The sequence below is a fragment of the Aquila chrysaetos genome, chromosome Z (assembly GCF_900496995.4).
Source record: "Aquila chrysaetos chrysaetos chromosome Z, bAquChr1.4, whole genome shotgun sequence".
Lineage (NCBI taxonomy): Eukaryota > Metazoa > Chordata > Aves > Accipitriformes > Accipitridae > Aquila > Aquila chrysaetos.
In genome coordinates this window covers 11,788,743-11,809,512 of record NC_044030.1, presented here as the reverse complement: position 1 = coordinate 11,809,512, position 20,770 = coordinate 11,788,743, and positions in this window count along the sequence as shown.

Here is a 20,770-nt window from a genome sequence, read left to right as displayed (position 1 = left end):
CAGATGAAGTTTCCAGTAGTTGATCACAGATCTTACAATTTTTGTTTCTTTAGGTCTCATCTACTGGATTCTACAGAGTAAAGGAGAAACTCAGCTTCATTGACATAAGACTCCCCACAAATACTTAAAATGTTTTACCTGTGAATAAAACATTGAACAATGAGACAGATGTACCACAGGGATTCAGTATTGAGACTGTTTTTTAAAGTCTTTGTGATGGTTTCAGCCAGCTCCTTCACATCCTGGAGTCTTAAGTGGCGACATGTCAGGCTGGAAGTCCAGCAGAGCCTGGATGCAGTGCTGGCCATATCAGCTCTCAGGGATAGGAGAAGAGCAGGTCTAACTGAAAGTACCTGCTCTGTAACAGCCTTGGGGAGCTCCGAGGGAGACAGGAGCAGCGGGTTTGTCAATGCAGAGGGGCGAATTTTGCCACTGGGCTTCCTGAAGGAGTTGGGTGAAGGAAGAAGAAGAAAAGAGGTTGTGGGGACAGTGACACTGTTGCTTATCCCCCCTCAGAGCAGCATCATGTTTGTAGATAATATGTGCGGTAGCCTATCTATCTGTGCACTTCAGTCCAGGAGACAAGTGCCAATGCAATTCGAATTCTCACAGGAAAACATAAAAATTCAGCCTATATAATTATACTGTCACAAACTGAATGGCTAATGGAACAGCTTAGGACTGCCTGCCTGCATATTTTCATCTGTCTTAATTTGAAGATAGAGATCTTAGTTGAGAAAACAAAATTTAAGAGATTTTACCAGAGCCTGAAAATAACATTATTTATGGATAAGAATAATTTACATTGATGTGAGAGACACAGAGTTGAAGATTCTGGCCTAGATACTTATTTCTGGGAAAGCTGGAAAAATAAAGAGGCCAACCAGTATCATGTTCAATTCTTTTTATAAATCATTTTTGAGGTGCTTAAGCCAAGACCTGAAAGGCACTGTACAGACACAAAGCTCCTCTCCAGGAAAGTTAAAAGTCTAGATAAACAAGACATACAGTCAGCTGTAGATGCCTGACGGAGAAGCAATTTGCTTAAGAACAAAATAAATCAGTAGCAAAGCTCAGAGGAGAAAATCAGGTGTCCTAACTGCCTTAGGTAAAAGATAACACTGACTCCCCTGCTCGAAGGTCAAAACTCCATATTTTCATTTTGTCTTTGCCACATTGTTGGAAGAGTCTAGAAAAGGATGTTGATGATTTGGAGACAGTTTGGAGGAGGGCAATGAGAACGAACTGGAAAATGTAGCTGATAAGAGAGAGCTACACAAACAGTTATTTAGTCAGCAAGATGGATAGTAAAGGGGGAATAGAGCAATACTCTAATGTATAAAAGGCTGCTGCAAAGAGGAGAGGAATTATCTGCAGTCCCTTCTACTACAGATGTTGAGAAGAAGTAGGAGGAAGTAAGACTCAGGTTCGGCATGAGAAAGGACATTCTCGTGGTAAGGATGGAGAGCTGATCTACGGACTGATTGGACTGGGAGTCACACTGTCTCTATGCACTGGCAATATTTAAAAATTCCTTAGGCTGTCAGGAGTGATGGGAATCATTGGTCTTTCCTTGAAGCAGCTGTAAACATTAGATGACTCCATAAGGTCCCTTCTAGCTCATTGTCTGGGTACTGAAACCCTTAGTAAGTACTAACAGTTTTGTCTGTTGCATTTTAAAACCCTTTAAGATTCCTAGACAGAATATGTTCTAGAGTAACAACATAATGATGATTATTACTGTGTATCTGTGCATATGTAATATTATGTATATGTATGACCAGGAGATGGGAAAGTGAACTTTTCTAGTGACAGTTCAACAACCAAGGAGCTGATATCATCTTCCCCTGTTGCCTGTCTGTGGAAGTCACTTGGTGTCACACCTCAGTATTCAGAGGGGAATAGAGAGACAGTGCAGCATTATTCGCAGGCACACGGGCAGGGGTTACATCATGCACATCTAATGCGTGCATCCGACATACCTCCCTATTTCATGATGCAGGAAGGTGAAGGTCAGCAGGGCACAGCCAGCAGACCTCGGACTGTCTTGCAGCACCTTCAAATTTCTTTGCAGTATATGAAACTTTGGTGCTTGATACCAATGTTTCCCCCATTGGGTAATTCTTTCCTTTGTCTGTAGGATGTTAGTGCCCAGTGTTTCCTCCCATCCTCCCCTCGACACTGCTATGTTTTTTCCCCCCTGCAAAGGCATCCTGTAACTTCTGCTTCACTTCTGCTTCACTTCTGCTTGTGTCTTTGGCATCAAGTATCAACAAAAGCTAACCAGAAATTCAGGCCTGCTGTTTCAGTTGGCTGGGTTGATGCCCATTCGTAACAACCAGTCTGACTGGATTACATCTCTTGGTCCCTGACCACCCCATTTGATGCAGGCAGGCTTTCTACTCTGCATTGAAGAGGAGGAATTGCAAGGGGTTCTCTCCTTATTCAAGGAGGGAGAATCAGAGGAACAAGATCATCCTTCTAGTCAGTACTCCTTATTTCCTAATTTCTGTGACTGTGTGACAGCTCTTATCTTTAACTTCTCAAGTTGCATAGGACTGAAGAGATACAGCTTCATCTCAATTTCCACACCACCTTTCACCAAGGGGTCAGGCACCTGGGAGAAATCAAAGGCTAATAGCAGGAATGTTTTCAAAGCATCACACGCGTTACGGACAGCTGGTAAAGTAAGAGAGGCAAACAGGGGAATACAATGTTTAGTGAGGGCTTCTATCCCACTATTGAAAAATAAATATAGTTTATTCCTCCTCCGTGGAACATACTCATTAAACCAGATTCATTATTCCTTGTGGACAGATACTCTGCCTTGCTCCATTCACTTCAGAGGAGTTACACTGATTTATGCTCATAAGAGGTTTGCCCCACAAATTATAAGAATGATCAGGTAATACCATCTTATTGTACTCCTTGCATTCATAGAGCATAAGATTGCAACCAGATGTGCAGATGCAGAAGACTTCATGATGAAAAAGGCATTTCAATGGGTAGATGAGCTGAAGCCAAGCTTCACAGCAAATATTATACTAAATAAGGGGAAAGTTGCTGCAGGTGTCTAAAACAAAGAATAAATAAAAGTTTGCACTCCATGTTGTGTGGACTAAAGCTTGTGAAATATTATACCATTAGGGAGAGATCTGCCTGCTTTGATTCATTAATTTCCCTTTAAGGCGCTTCATTTCCCCTCCCAATCATCTGTCAGTTACTTTTTTGCCACAACACCCCTTGAAGTATGGAAGTGCTTCAGCTCCAGGTCTGGCTCTTGCCCTCTCTTCTCCTCTGTCTGTGACCTTAGAACTTCAACACTATTTTCTTTCCTGAGTCAGGAAGAAGGGGGCAGCTGGCTAGGACCTTGCACTCATCACTGTTTTTCCACCTACAATATGTTTGCTTTTCTTTTCCAGCTGCAGTTTTATCTTGCCCCCTTCAGTCACTCATTCTTTGGCATGTATATTGTGGGCTCAATTCTCCACTTACTTAGCATATGCACAACATCATTGGCTTCAGAGGAGTTTATGGTTTTAACGGAGAAGACAGCTTGATTCAGTTCTTGTGCTTGCAGATATACATTCTACCAACCTCAGTGGGAGCAAATTGCCACAGGTCATGAAAATCCTGTAGAAATCTAAGAAGTTTGCTGATGTCCTGTTAAAATGATTAAAAAAGAAAGAGGAAAAAAACCAAAAAAACCAGACTGGACAAATCTGTCAGCGTGGTTGCTGGAAGAGAGAAGGGAGGGGTGAACAGCTGCAGTCCCCTTCCTTTGCACTGTAAGCAGGCTGTGACACTATAATTCTTTTATCACTTTTGTTATTGTATACTTTTTTCCTCATCTTCCTCAAGCTGGATTTAGATCCCTGCCTGGCAAGGCAACAATTAGCCAGATGAAATGTAGGTGTGATACACAGACAAGGCCAAGGCCTTCTAAAATGAAAAAGAAGATCCTGCTGTGTGTTGGATTGAATTTCTTTCTTCGGTACTCTAGTTCAGAGGTAGATCAGGTAGGTGAATAGGAGACTGCCATTCATCAGTTTCCATCTGCAGATACATAGTTGTAGTTCTGCTAATTTAGAAGAATTTCTTCACCAAGTGGAACATAGAAAGGTAGCTTCAGATGCCTGGGAACATACTGCAGTTTCAGATAGAAACATAGAAAGGTAACTTCAGATGTCTGGGAACATACTGCAGTTTCAGATAGGTCTCCATCATGAACTGTTGTTTTCGGACACAAGCACTTAAATTCCCGTAGAAGTCCATCCTGCAAGTTGCTATGCACTCTGACCCTAGTCCAGTAAAGTACTTAAACACATGCTTAACTCAGATATGTTGATCTTACTGTGTTTCCTCACATGCTTAATATGAAGCACATGCTTAATAGCTTTGCTGGAGTGGGCTCAGGATGCTTTGCAGCTTGCACAATGGGACCCATCTCTCACACAGATAATCATAAGGGTTTGAAAGCCTTCATAAATTAACAACTAGTGATTTACTATAATAGCTAATAGCTATTGTTTCTCTTGAAACCAAGGAAAAGAAATCCATTTTTGAACAGAGTCCTCTTTGTAAGGTCACTTCTTTTGGCTCCAACTTGTCAAAGCATTCACTGTTAGCCTCTGTCTAAAAAAGATAACGCTAGTCAGTGGCATAGCAGGGCCACGAAACAGAGCTCTGCATGGACAGCAAACGGGTCATTTTTACTGTGGGTTGCGTAGGTTGACCTGTCTGTCTTTAATTTACTTTTGGAATTGTCCCGGAACTGCTTTGTGGTTTACAATCCAGTATCCAGATGCTATTCCCAGACATGTAAAAGTTACTGATGTAAAGTTAGCAAGGATCTGCAGGGGACCCTCACTGAGTCTAACTGAGCTGTGTTCCCAAACCTGCTGCTCTCCTGCCTGTGCCCACAAGCATGCTCACATGCATAATTAAGCATCTCATTACATGAGTTTCTTTTTACCTAATAACCGGAAAGGGAGTGTGTGCATCTAGCTGGCATCAACACATCTGAACACACTGGCCTTCTGGCACATGTTGTGTGACAGAATCTGCTGCTGCCTCATGGTTGCTGTGCTCCCTAGTCAGATGCATTGCTAAATGAAGAAAGACATGTTGTAGAAATTTCTGGCTAGCCTTAGGGTAAAGCGAGAGTAAGCATTATTTAGTAATATTGAACTGGAGCCCTGGCTTTAATCTTCTGTTAAGGTATCCTTTTTCCATATAACCTATATTACTTAAATCTGCATTTCATAATACAGATATGGCTTTGCCGTATTTTTTCTGTTATTGAGCTGCTTCTGCCATCACACCATACCCGCTTACTACTCTGATTATGAATTACTTGAAATTTTCCAAACCTTATTTGGGTCTTTTTCACACCATCCACTAAGTCCTTGGCTTGCCCCTAGAAATCAACATTGACTAGATATGGATTAGTTCAACAGAAATTATGGATGGCCATGGCAGCTGGAACGTATGCATATTCAAGTCTTCATGTACATATTTTAATTACATTAATATATTTTCTAAATACATTTGTTCTGTTGTAGAGAACAAATAGAAGTCATTTTGGATCAGCAAGCCTACAAGTGGGGAACTGCAACAGCAAGCCCTTATTCCTGCATTTAAAATACACTTTGAAAACTGAGATCTACATGCTTTTTAGTTCTGTGTCTGTACCTATGTAAGAACCCATTGTTTCATCTTTTTATTAGCTTTTCCCTCATTAGCAATTATTAGAAAGACTCTGCATCAGCTCTGTATACTTTTTCTTAAATTTGTGGTGGTCACAGGCGATGTTTTCTGAGGGATGGTGCAGAAGATAACAGCTGCAGATGTGGTAGAGATTCCCCCTTCACTCAAAAGTGCTCCAGCATTAGATTACAGGGAGTGTATAAACCCACCAGAAGGTGAGCTATAGGCACGCCGACCAGGTCTGGATATCCACCCTGCATTTCAGACCAGTCAGTCGGACTTGCTGTGTAACTCAGGGAAGTTTTATCCAGTCACCATTGCACTCTTTGATTCAGCTTGCCCACCTTCCTCAGAAAACTTTAGCCTTGACTAAAAGCTTTGAGAGACAAGTGACCTGCTGTTTCCCTGAAGCGATTTGTGTGAGCAGATATGCTTGCTCACTGGCAAAACCATTTGCCTCTGTCCTGATGGAAGCTGTTTGGTTTCAGCTTGTGACTGTTGCTTCACGTTATGTGGTGGCTAAGGACCACGGTCAGTTGGTTTTTCACTCTCCATGGAGGTTATTGTATTAAACATGCTGCTAAAGTACTTTTAACTGCTGCAGAGTGTGATGAAGAAGCTGAAAGAAGTAGCTTGTGCATCTGGGCATAGCAAGAGACAAAGCATGTCGAGTAATATTATGAAATTAACAAAGCATGTCAAGTAATATTATGAAATTAATATCAGACACTCAGAAGTTATTGACAGAGGTGCCTTGTCCTTAGCATTTATAGGATTACATGCAATGATGTTTTTCTTTACCCAGCATTTGATTTTGACCGCTGCCTGATGCCTTCACATCCTACATGCAGGGTCTCCCACACTCAGAGCAGAGTGGGGAACAGGCAGAAATCTGTTGGACCCAGTCAGTTAGAAAAGTTAGAGATGGTCTGAGCAAAAGACCATGCACGGTTAGTGCCTTTGCCCCTGGTGCTGTGGAGCTGCCCCTTACCGCTGTGCTGGCCAGCAGCTTCTGCAGCGGCAGTGGGAAGGTGGAGGAGAGAGATAAAGGCCTCCTGCAAAAAGGGCGGCTTCCCGGCTGCACAGCTTTGAAGCGTGAGGGACGTGCCCAGCCCGCCATTCTCCGGCACCAGGTGCCAAAAGACAGCAGTCTGGGAGCAGAAACCCAGATGACAACCTGGAGCACGAAGCCCACCAGTGTCCTGACTCTGGTGTGAATGCAGCTAATGCCTCAAGCGTCAGCCAGCGAGCAACTAGGCAGGGGCAAGGGGATCCTGAGTTCCCAATCCAGTTGCAAAGTGCCCTTTTAGGGACTGGGAGAGCAATCCTTCAAGGGCTTGTGTCAGATGGGGTCTCTGGTCCCTCTTCCCCAATGCCTGCCATTGCTCTGACAGGAAAACTCTGTAAGTAAATGGGTATTTGAGGTTCAACCCAACTGTGCTGCCAAGCTTACATGTTAAGAAGATCCCTAGGGACCCTGCAGGGCACCTCACTGGTGGCCAATGTGTGTAAGGATGCTCAGTTATACTCACAGACTAAGCATGACGTGTCTGGCCTGTGGATGTCTGAAAGATGTTCTGAAATCCTACTAAGCTGAAACTTCTTCATTGAAGTACCCTTCCAACCCTGCTCTAGCTTTTTATTTTTAAACAACCTCCATCACCAAAGAAAAGAAGTAAAATGTTGAACTAACATTTTATGGTTTTCATTTTCTGCACATAAGTAACACATTTTTAAGCTTTTCCTTTTGTGTGGTGTAATTACAGCTGATGGTTAATACAGCTTTTTAAAAAAAAAAAAAGTTTTCTGCTTTTGAACTCACAGGAGGCAACTATTGTTTGGTTTTCTTTTATTAACCTGTTTTGGCCTGGCTTAGTGAGGAAGCTGGCATGCTTTCAAAGACTCCTAACAGGTATCTGACATAGGGTGCTGTCATTTGTGCTTTTAAATTGTCCTAGTCGGCAGAAATAATTAACATTACCTTGTCATCCTTTGGTGCTCAAGACACAGTTTATTAATATGGTAATGTGGTGTTTCATTCAGACCCGTGAGGTATTTCTCATGTTACATGCCGGTGCAGGTGGGGAGTGCAGACACAGCACTAGTACCAGCTCGTTAGAAAGACCAGGGGAATGGCTGTCCCGGGCACCTAATCAGTGGAAAAACAGGGGTCCTAATGATCTGCTAATTCACCGCGTTAAGCAAGGGGATGCAGAAGGGTTTCTGCCAGGGTGAGAGCAGATTCTGGAGGGTTTCAGCGAGCGATGGAGGGTGGGCTTGTTGGGGGAAGGGTGTGTGCCTCCCTCTGCTCGGCCCTTGGAGTGGGGCCGGAAGCTATTGACGGGGCACTTGGAGCTTGCATCTGGAAACAACATGCTTCAAAGGGTTTATAAATCTTGTGCTCAGCAAAAAAAAAAAGGAGGGGGGGGGGGAAGTGGGAGGGAGCAACCACAGGGGGCCCCGGTGGGGAAGGGTAGCACAAAAGAAGACAAGAGGTACTTTGTCTGTGGGATGCTCTGCAGGCCCTTGTTTGTGCTGAAGAAGAAAGCTGTACCATGTAGGACATCAGTCAGTGCTTCCATCCCCCTTCACGCAGCTGATGTTGAAGCTCATGTATAGCTGCACTGCCAGTGAGGATCCTCCACTCAGTAGGTAACCCTGCCAGCTGCCAGTCACGTGCTTTCCCTTTAGCTGAGCATTTCTTCATCTGTTTGAAGCTCCTGATGTAGAGGTTTCTGCCTCCCGTGCAGGAGACCTTACATTCACACTCGGTTCACAGCCCGTGACCAGAAGCTGTTACACAAACGAAGGGATGACAGTGTAGAACCAAATATTTTTCTGCACTGCAGAACTTAGTGAAGTTACGCAGCACCTCGTGGCGATGTTGAATTCGTTCATCCAAATGGGAAGTCATCACTGAATGTACATTATTGATGAGAAGCATTTTGTGCTCTGTTTAGCATATACACTTTGTGCAAGTAATATTTAATATTATTGTTCGCATCCCTAGATTTTTTTTTTTATTGCATGGTTTCTCTGGTCTTTGGTTCACTCTTTAGCAATATGTCATCAGTGAAATACTAGAATGGCTAAAAAAAAAAAAAGAGGGAATTCCTATACTTGCCTTACTCACTAGCAATATTAATTATCCTGTTTTATGCAAAAGCAGCAGACTCTTGGTGTCTCCAACAGCCATTATAGCTATACAGACACTAAGAGGAAAGAGACGTAGCCAACTGCATGTCCCATTTTTGTCTCATGGAAAAGCCTCATATCATGAAGTGAGTAAATGTGGATGATCATTTGTATCTGGATATCGCTGTGTAGTGGTGGCTGTAAGTGAAAACTAGATACGTGCTTGTGACTGAAAATAATGAGCAAGATTTTGACATCTTTTACAATCATGAATGGATACTAATGAATTTAGAGCAATTCTGTGAACTTGTTTCAGTGTCATTCCAATGTCAGTGTGGCATACGTCTTCTGACAGTTATCCTGTCTTAAGGAAAGCATCACCATTTTTTTCTGTCACATTTTTGCTTTTCTAATTAAAAATATTACTAAAGAATCAGTAAACACTAGAGTTGGCTCAAGTGCAAATACAAAGTGTGAACTTAATTTCTGAGGCTTGTAAGAAAACTGGTGAAATGAGTGTGATTTGCACCATTTTAAGGAAAACCACTATTAAAGAAAAAATAGGAAAAAATAGGAAAAATGGGAAAATATGTCAGGTTTTCTTTCTGTATAAGAACACAGATTCTTATTTGCATTATGGTTGTCTTAAGCCACTGAATACATATGAAAGTTGGGGTTTTTACCAGTTTGTTTACCAGTTTGACCATTACCAGTTGATGGATTAACATACTCTTTAGTGGACTCTTGGTCTAAGATTTTTCTTTAAGAAAAGTTCCTCTGTTCTTCCACTGAAATTTCCTTGTATACATTTTCATTCTCATTTGTTATTCCTTCTCTAGGCACCACTAGATATTCCACTCTACATTCAATACAGTTGATCAGGAAAAAAAAGTAGATATTGTGTAAGCTAGAACTTAAATTGCAGTGAACTTTACAAGATTTCTTCATTCACTACAATATAATCATTTATTGAAGGGTTATTAATGCATATTATGTACATTAACAGCACGTTACATTTGTCATGTAATTTGTCCGTCAATCTTTACATTATGGGATTTTCTTGTTGTAACAGTCATGCTTTGCATTGATCATGTTGAGCTGAAATAAAATATCAAATAATAAAGCCTTAGCATTGGAAAATTATGGCCGGTAATATCTTTAAATATCCTAAAGAGTGCACATTGTTTTAAAGTTCCTCAGTTAAATATGAAGCACAGCACTTCTGGAAACTTTCCTGGCTCCAGCTCCAAAACATCATGGTCTACAACCAAAAAACATTAACATTTGCTTCTCATTTTCATAGGCTTTTGTCACTTACCACTTCATTAAAACCAGACTCATGAACTTTCAAGCATATCAGCTCTAAAACCAAAAACTCTTAAGTGAAACCAAAAATTTCCCTGAACTTGCTTTCTTCCCAGGTACAGTGTCCTCCCTCAGTCAGAGGTAACACTCGTGTTCACGTCTCTCTTTGCTTTTCCAGCAATGCTGAACTCAGGCACTTCTGGACCGTCAACAATGAGTTTTCCATGGCAATTGTAAACCCATGGATGACACACCATTCATTTCTTTGCTGATGTTTTGTCTCTGTCTCTGTTTGAAGGTAGGCACTTGTGACAGAGCACAAACTCTTCCAATTCAGGGGTATATCAGAAAGTCCTGCATACATCTGATGCTCCTGCAGTGGTAGCTGTCTCTACCCTTTGACTTTCATACTTTTCCCTGAGTTCCCACTTTTGTGGCCATTAAACATCATACAGGACACTGGAAAATGCAGATCTCACTCCTTGCCACCTTCACCCGCTAGGTTGATTATTGATTCTTCTCTGTCTCTTTCTCTCTAGCCCAGTAAGCCAATTGCAAGATTTGAAAATAAATTCTCTGTTCTCCTTCATCACTTCATCCATCCCACAGATGAATGCTCTCTGAAGAGATTCTCAGTCCTCCAACCAACCCCTTCTCCATTAAGGGAACAGTGAACAATTTCCTCAGCCATCTTTCCCACTACTGAGACAGGGACAATCCTTCCACCTCTCCTAAATGCATACGCTATCTTCCCCTGGCTGCCTGTCCCAAAGCCAAGGGGTTACCACTCCACAGTCTTTTCCCACCTTTCATTTAGGCTTCTGGATATAAACAGTGAAAACACACTTTTCCTTACTCACATCCTCATCTCCTCTATGCACTGTGTGGAGCTGGGCAAGAGACACTGAGCTATCCTCCCTACAGACTGGAGGCAGGTGGTGCCATTTTCCCTGCTCATCTTGGGAAATAAACACTCAAGAATCAGCAGAGGATGGAGTCCAGAAGGGAAGTACCCAGAAATGAGGCAGAGCTTGGGGCAGTGCCCAGCCTCATGGCACTTTAAGCCAGCAGGCCAGTTCACATAAAGATTTCTCAGGGTGTTTCTGTGCACATCTCTGCACAAACGGGGCAGTGCGATACCTCCCTTGCATTTCCCAACCCGACGTATTGCCTCTGACAGGATTCATGTTGCCGTCTATCAAGATCAAGGCAGGATCTCTACAGAGAAGATGAAGCCAGCACTGCTATCTAAACTGCAGGAGCTGACCAAAAGGAAGATAGTTGTGGCCGGGGTGTCTTTGACCCTCTTAATTAGATCACCAGCTCACCTCAAACTAAGCAGAGGAGTGACCTAGCAGCTCCAAAGGAGTGTATGACTATTTGCCTTCTCCCAAACAGCAAGAAGGTATGTGGTAATCCATCTGTGTTTATGTCTGTTCTATGGGCTCTTTTCCCACAGTACACCCAGCCTCCCTTTACAATAAGTGTCCAAAATGGCTTCTTCTAAAAGTACATCTTTCCTGCACAGCTATTTATGCCAGTGTTTAGTGCAAACTCCTGAGACTTCTATACACCATAGTTCTGGCCAAGGTTTGAGAGTGTTTCTGTCCTGACCTACTTTATCCCAGGACATCACAGCTCAGGAAAAGAAATTTGAGGCACTTCCTGAGATACCTGCAAGCAAAGAGAATTATCGATGACCAATTTCTTAATTTTTACTTGGTTTTTTTGGTTTGGGTTTTATTTGGCTCAAGGGTGTGTCTAACAGATGTCCCAAGTCTAACAGTTTAAGACCCTTTTCTTAGAGACTTCCATGACTACAGTGAGCTTGTCAAACTGGTATCTCAGACATGTATTTTTTTTGCTAAATTACCCTGCTGATGTCACTAAAGCTACAGGAACAGAGCTCTTGCTTTCTTGATGCCTGTTGTTGCAGCAGCCTAATGCTGTCTACCTTCAATGTCTTTATGTTGTGCAAGAGTTTACTGCTTAAATAACTAATGAATTAAAATGCACCTTTTGCAAACAGTTAAAACCTGGGCTCTTTCTGTAACTCTTCTGAGACTGGCAGCTCCAGAGGCAATTCAAGCCCTAGGTGCACTGATCAACCCTCTGGAAATTCCTGTCTCTTTCTGCTGACCATAGAGGGAGCCAGGCAAGACTCAGGTGCTCCCTTAGGTAAGCATCTACACCGAGTGAGAATCTACTTGCCCCATCTACAGTGGGATGGGGCAAGCCTAACTTTTAGTCTGTCAGAGAGGTGACACAAAAGAAGTTTTCTTGTATGGAGATTGTTAGGCCACAATAGCAGGAGCATGTTTCTGAGCCCCCAGTGAAGGCAACCTGTTTAATGAGGATACTTTGCAGTTTGTTTATTTAGGAACTATGCTTACCCTATCTCAGTAGGGAAACACTCTTAAACATGCAGGGTCATAAGTCAGCTGGTTACATATTCGTGAAAATTACACTTTCTGTTTTCCATAGTCCTCCAGCTTAGAAGGACTATAATTTTGAGGACACAATCACCTTCAGCAATAAGAGGTTTGTCATCCTTGGAGTACTTCTAAAGGCAAATTTTAGCCTAGTAGATATCATATCCCTGGGTTTCCTTTGCTGAATGAGTATATATTTCCCTACAGTGAATGCTTCTGGGTGACTTATTTTTAGCCCAGGCTCTGATTGCTCCTCTGGAAGGATCGTCTCTCCCCACAGACCAGAAAGAGACAGCCACTGTTAGCTTTGCTGAATACCCCTGTTGTAACGCAAGGAAACAAATACACCCAGAATGTCCGAACCTCTTTGGCACATGGGATTCATCACTTGTATTTCCCTCCTTTGAAAACACAGTGTGGTGGTACGTCTGTTACAGTATGTTAGCAGATGCACAATACACAGAATACAGTCATGTCAAAGAAACACTTCTACCAAAGCATAAGAATCTCATTTCAGCCCTGGGGTCACAGCCAAGGCATTGCCAGGATTTACAGCCTAATTTAGAAGGTGCATAAGTTTGAAGTTAACACTTGTATACAGAGGTCTATCCCCAAAAAAGTGTTTACAGGGCAACCTTGCTCAGGAACTTGCTACCCATGGCTTTTCAAAACCAAACTCATCACAAAAGTGGGGTTTACTCTCCTGTTGTCCAAATACAACTCAGTCTCACTCATGAATTCACCTGTTTGTCAGCATAGCACAGTGCTATATATTTTCCCTAAGGTCTCTTCCCACTCCTGGTTTTGAGTTTATTTGTAGTATTAGGTATACGCATTTACATTTATATACCTGTGCTGCATATGGAAATATGTGTATATGTACATATATATACACACTTTTTTGTGTTTTGGACATCTCAGGGAGCAGTAGGAAATGAAGTCACAGCAAGGACTAGAGCTGATGAGCATCCTGGGCTGGGCTTTCTGCATTCATGGTAAGAAGCCATCTCTATCCCTGAACTATCTATCCTGTGCATGCTGGATTTGTCTCAAAGATGAGGGGAGCTTGGGTAGAGACAACAGCCCAAGCACCACCTCTGCGAGTCCTATTTGCCACCCAGGTGTGCCAGAGCCACACTGACTGTTTCATGACAGACGGAAGGGTAGGAAATCTGAGCAAGAGTGGCACAAAAGACATGAGGACATTGGTGAGACTGACTCACCTGTCTGAAGCTCCTGGGCTTCCCAGTAGGCATGCTATGGGTATGGGCATCCACAGCAAGGTGTGTGAGAGAGGGCCCCGTCCTAAGTAAATTTCTGAGGCATTATTTAGAAAGTGTCTGGAAAGAAGAAGTTCAAGTTTAAAGTCTGTCATGGCTGCAGCAGGTTGTTAGGGAACATGGGAATTTATTTGCAGAGGAAAGGTGGTATGAAGATGTTAGAACCTACTAGATGTCATTTTAGAGGAAGAGTTTTTTAACATGTTAGGCAAGGAAAAAACAGGGGAAAAGATGTCATTAATTATTTTATATGTGCCAGGTATTCAGAATATTTGTTAAGAGTTCTGGAGCATTTTGTAAAGCCACACTTTAAAGCCAAAATGGAACACCACAGAAATGCTGGCTCGAAATGCCAAATTTATTGTATGTCTCCAATTCCATACAATGCCTCCTTCATTTATCACTGAAAAAACTCTTCCATCCTAAATTCATGTTCTCCAAATTCATTCTAGGCACAAACTTAAGCTGATTTCTTTCTCTTTTGTTGGTCACACAGGCATAGAGTCAAAAGAATTGGCTTTGATCTGTTGTGTTTTTCCTAAAGCCTATGCAACGCTTTATGCTTCAAAGAATGGGTTGAAAACGGGAAAGAGACTTGAATAACAAAAAATCTGGTAAAAGAGAAGCAAAAGAAAAATGAAAAAGCATTGGAGCTCTTATTTGGATTTGGAGGTTTTGGAGTTTGATTGATTTGAGGGGTTTTTGTTTGTTCAGGGTAGTTTAAAGCAGAGGGAGAGAAAGATGGCATTAAAACTGTGGAAATCGTGTCACTGCTGGAGACAGAAGTGAAGAAATAAAGGGAAAAGATAAGCAATGCAATTGAAAATAGAAAGTTGAGTAGCATGGAGCAAGTTAACACTGTGAGAAGAGAATGAAAAGATACAGAAGAGAAAAATCACCCATTTAGACCTTTTTTAACAGACCACAGAACTCAGGCAGTTCATTATGGTGAAGCCCTTCTCCATTACCACTAGCTGTTGCAGCCTGCTGGAACTGCTCATTTTTATGTAGTGGTGATGTCTATATGGCCCTGAGCATCTAAATGCTTACTGCATACTGAAAACTGACTAACAGTAAAAGTCTCTCTCTTTCTCAGGCTTATGAGACAAGTAACTTGATGCATGGTATGAAAGGTTAGGTTTTCTTAAATTCTGTTGATGGCATGAATTCCCTTTGAAGGCATGAGAGTCCTCACTTTGTCAGGACAGTAGAGTAACAAGCAGTCCTGTGCCAAGTTTAGTACTTCTTGTCAAGGCTTTTCTGATCTATGTTGCTTCATCCTCTTTTTTAGACATCAAGACTTTTCTAGATGTGAAGTCTACTGGGCTCCAATCAAAGCTGACACAGGTGTTTTCCACTATGTTTTGTGATTAGATTCATCTTCAGATATCAAACTGCCTCTTTGCTCAGAAACACCAGAAATAAATATTTGCTTAAATCCCTGGTTATGTGCATTCTGTTTTTTTCATGTGTAACTGGATGGTCAATACTCAGGGCTGAACCTGTCCATAAGTAGCCTTTTCAGTCTGCATTTTACAAAGCAAAGAATTCCGGGGAAAATATAACATCAGGAAGCCACTTCTTTCTTTCTTTCTTTCTTTCTTTCTTTCTTTCTTTCTTTCTTTCTTTCTATCTTTCTCCCTTCCTTCCTTCCTTCCTTCCTTCCTTCCTTCCCCCAAAAATCTCATACAAGGATGATTCTGCATCCACTCAGGCAAGGAGGACGGCCAACATGGATGATCCTTCTTTGTTAGATTCATCATTTCAGAAGGACTCAATGCCAGTGCAGGTAGGATTCAGTGGCTATTTTTCAGTACTGGGTCAGGAAACTCAAGAAGTGGTTAAGAGATCTGCTGAGTGGAGGCAGACTTGAACGCCTAGGGCAGACCAGGTGAAGGAGAGGCCACAATTCACTCCAGGCCAGTGATTCAGGCCCCTGGGACCTTGTTGAGGACAGTCATCACCAGTGGGAGTTCTTGGCCAGTTTTCAAATGTCAGTCCTAAATGGTGGTGATGACTGGGTCTACTGGCATGTGTACACTTGTGCGCATACATATCTACTTAAAAGTAAATTTTTTTTTCTGTGAACAAAACCTCTCCAGATATATTCTTTTGAAAGTAAGCTGTGTACAAGAATGGAAAGGGAAACCCCAGTCACTAAAACAGAAAACAGCATAGGACTTGTTCTGAACGCATGTGTCACCACTCTTCAGCCTGCTAAGGATTTAAAACTTTATGGGGTTTTGCAAGACAAGACAATGACATAAACCCTTGACACCCTTTCCAAACAGAATGTTGCTTCTCATTAGCTGAGGACAATAGGATCAAAGATTAGAAGCAAAACCATTGCCCAGTATAAGAATGAGTGATTGTATACTTCCCATTGAAAGACTTTTGAGGAGGCCTCCTTCTCCATAGAAATGGTTTTGAATAGGGCATTTGTCATTGGGGTAGCCATGGTGCTTTGATTCATTTTTGCAATAAGTTAACAAAGCAGACAGAAAAACAGAGCTAAACTGGTAGCTGTTGTCTGTCTTTGTTAATGCCTGATATCAAGTCTGTTATGACCTTGAATACCTAGAGCTGCATATGACAAAGCATGGCCTGTAGATATTCAGAACTGGATAGAAACACAACAGTTAAGAAGAAATGTTTTATTTTCTTTTTAATACAAACCAAAAAAGGTGGGAAAAATTTTCCGATGTGCCTGAAGCCTCAAATCTGCAAACAACATTGATTTACACTGAGATGATTGCAGCAGTTCCTGCCCCAGCTGTCCATCCACATATGCCACCTCGCTGCTGAGACAGCTCAGCTGCTTGTGCAAGCAGCTGCACTAACTATGGCAACACAGAGCTTTAAAGCGAGTGGAAACCGGTGCTGATTTACCTTCATGTACTGGCCTGTAAACCGTGGCAGAGCGTCAACTGCTCCATAAGCAGCTGAGTTTTCTTTGGGGTGGCTGGACGTCTTTAAGAGAGTGATGGGAGCTATTCTAGCCATCCTTGCGCATAGGTCAGACCCTGAAGTTGGAAGTCCTTAAAGGTCTCCAGGCCACTTCACCTTTTAGAGTCTTGGGTTTTCAGAAATTAGAAGCTTCCACCACACTGAGAAGCAGTGAAATTTAAGCCTGTGTAGCTCCATGACAAATCTTTACAAGTACCTAAGTTAGACTGAAAATCACTTGGGTGGAGACTTACAGATGTTGGTTTTGAAAATGGGGCTTAGGTTCCTGAGTTCTCACTGTACTGTGACAGATCATGGATTCAGCTGTAATATGTTAAAATCAACTGATGAATTGGCTTTAAAATTTATTCCTGGCTTTAAAATAGAAATGAAGATTCAGATTAAGTTATTTTTTCACTGTTTATCTTCTTCTGTATGTCAGAAAGAATCTCAACATTTTACTTTTTTCTTTTGGGAAAAGATGGTTTTGAAAATTTTATTTTTTTTTAAATTGGGTAAACTTCAGCTTAACTTTCACCAGTGAGAAGCAAGTAGATCTGCCAAAGAAAATTATACTCTCAGCAGCATAAGATAATAACACTTGAGTCAGTGAAACAATATTATCAAAAAATACTTAGAACTTCAGAATCCCTAGTAAATGAATATTTTTCTCTGTGTTTTATTTCACTACTGTGATTCATAGAGCTAGCTGTACCATGTAAAAGCCCCCATCAAAATGTCAGGCATCTAGGAACAACTGATGTCAGGCTTCCCTACTACTATCTTTCATCAAAAAATTGAGCTGAGATTTAAAAACCATTCCCTGAAATGAATGGTGGAATTGGACCAAATATTCTTTCCCGTCTCCTGATTTCAACATTAGTTCCTACCTTGTTATTACATATGTTGCTTGTTATTTCTTTCTTCACAAATTTTTTCAGCAGCTTTAGATTATTTTACTTGCATATATGATTTCATGGAATCATCTCCAAATGGGTACCACTGACTTGAAAGCCCCAGACCAATTCTGAAAATGAGCATGGCAGTTTAGCAGCTAATATTCCATGCACTCTCAGAGAAACAGTTCCAAGAGCTTCTAAATCATGTTGGCATTTTTAAATATTTGAACATACAAGAAAAAAGCAATATGCCACCCACCTAAGAAAAAAAGGAAAAAGAAAAAAAGAGAACAGGCAAGTGTGAGAACTAAAAGCACTAAAAAAAGATCAGAGGGATACTGGGGCAGAAGTTTGAAAAGTTACTGCCCTGAACTGTCATCTCCCTTCCTCTGCTGGGAGTAACTGCATTTAGCGTCCACTCAGCAAAAAAGAATGCATGTCTGAGCCAATTCAATACAAAATCTGGTGTCTTATTTTAAAAAGCCCATAAAAATGGATTTTCACTACTACGCCAGATTTTGTTCTAAAGAGGCCCAGGGTGTGACTTGAATTTCCTTCTGCTGGCATGGCAGGGTGGCAAAGGAGGAGAGAGGACTGTGAGCTGTACTGAAAAGGCAGGGTACATTGGTTGGAGTGGTCACCTCTAAAAACTTGATCATGGTTTGCCATGGTGTGCCAGGGCTCATCTTGACCCATGCTGTGATACTCTGAGCAGTCTTTTGTTAAAGCTGTGGGGGTCTTAGCACTTTTTTTTTTTTCTGACTGGCAGGATTCATTGACCTTGTTGCAGGGTTTCCTTGGTTGGACAAGTATGTTACCAGAAATGTACCCTGGTCACTGAATTTAGAAAAGATGAGTGATGGTGCAGGTCCAGCAAGACCAGTGTTAGGGTTCATGGAGATGCACACACAAGCACTGGCAAACATGGTGTTGTCTTCTGGCAGTGAACGTACAACAGAGAAAGTGTAGAGGGGTCACTGTTATGAACCTTGAGTCTCCAGGCCTCCTTCTCACTGAACAATATCTCGACCACCTGGGGTAAGTGAGTCAAGGCAACTGGGAAGGCCTGATGGCCATTCATTACAACCCTACAGACAGCTTCTAAATTTTGCTATTGATGTCCAGGGAGGGAATTTCCACTGTCATTTGCTAACAGGAAGTGAAAAAAGTTCTCCTTCCACCCTACAAAAATCCCTTTGATCTTTAAAAGGCAACACATCTGGTGTAAGCACAAGTGACTTCTCAGTTGGTGTAGGTCAGCAGCTCACAGGCTGCAGCCAGTCAACCCCATTTCTCCTGGGCAGGTGTTTTGGCCAGAGGCTGGGATTAGGAGAGCACATGGGATGGCAGGGCTCACTCTCACTGATGGTATTGCTTTCCTTCTTTCACATGGGCTGGTCCCTGGGAGTGCTCTGGATCCTGCGTCTGTTGATGCCTGTGCTGTTCATGTCTAGAGCAGCAGTAATCACCTTGTGCGCCTACAGGTAATGCCGAGGTTTTGGCCAGTCATCAGGTGCTACTGGTCTTTTTCAGTCATCACTGTGCTATGCAGGTCTGCCAAGGTTTATAAGAGCATTGAAGAAGAAGGTGATTAACAACACACATCAACAATCTCTTATAAAGAAGAGAACCAGCTATAACCTTTGCCCCAAAATTAAGGGCAAAGTTCTAACCTTCTTCTAAGTTGGAAAATAGTCAATAAAATAAATCCTTAAGAATTTTGCTCCTTCCCTTCTTAATTCCCCTGTCTAGATTTGCTGAACGATAGCTTAATAATTTACTGCCTACCCACTCATTACTCTCTTCCTTTTTCCTAACACTCAGCAGTGAAGTATTTATGATCTCCACACTCTCCTTCCCCCAACATCCTTATTAATTTTTACATAAGTTAAAGTTACTAAACCTTTTTCATCATGTCTTCCAGCTGGAAAGAACAGTCAAGCCTGTAGGACTGGTGTCTTTGCAAAACTAGCTCCCCTTGAACTAGCTATTCCCTTACATGATCTGCAAGGTTCAGTTTTCAGGAAACGAAGTGAAATTACATGGGTCAGCTTTGTCAGTTATAGCCTTATGTTTGGGGTGTCACAGCAGTGTGGAGATACAGGCTAAGATTCATGAGGGTAAAGATGAATGCGTGATGAATAAGCCTGCTTGTCATGAATGCTCTAGAGCATTTAGCTTGTCTCTTGAACAAGGGAACACTGACTGTGAACCCTGAAGAGATTGCAGAAGTTCATTTCAATTGAACTGAGCCCAGAATACTTTTTGCTCAATTGAAGTATTTTTGTTTCAGGAAAACATGCTTTGCCAGTGCTCCTACAGAAGCTATGAAAAGGAAAATTCTGGTAAAGCCCAGTTTTTCTTGTGTATGTTTTGCAGCTGATGTTTAATAATTGTTGAGCAGATTCATCCCATTTTATTTATAGAAAAGGTATAGTAAAAGTATTATTTTAAATCCATTCATTATCAACAGTTGTCCATCACATGTCTTCTCTGAATAAGTTACATTTTGCAAATCATATCAGACATGATATGAACTACTGCAAAGCGTCTTCATGTGCGCTACTGCCTACCTAAGTGACAGGGAGCTGAGTCTGTTTCCTGAATGATTGACAAACTTTGTATATATGGGAATGACAAATAGCCAGTAGTGAATAATGATTACTTGTTTGCTTGCAAGTGTCAGTCCTGGCCACTCTCGTAAGTAGAAATCACAGTATTTCTGTATGTGCAAAGAAAAACAAAAATGGCTGCATGGTGTCATGAGATGGATTTTACAAATATGTTTTTATGTACAATTGTAGAGATGAAAAAATACCCAGTGGTTAAGGCAACAGCTTCCTTTGTGAGCAAAGCTGTTGTAATCACTGTTACCCCTCTAGCTTCCTGCATTGCTTCAAGGAACTCATTAACTTCTGCTGGGGTCAGAACCATCCTTTAACTTCAGTGGATCCAGGATTCTTCTGTGCCTTCTATATCGGTGTCAACCCTGATGAATAAAATGGTGATAATACCAGTTGTCAACCTCACGGGAAGTTTGGGAGGCAAAATACTTTAAACAATT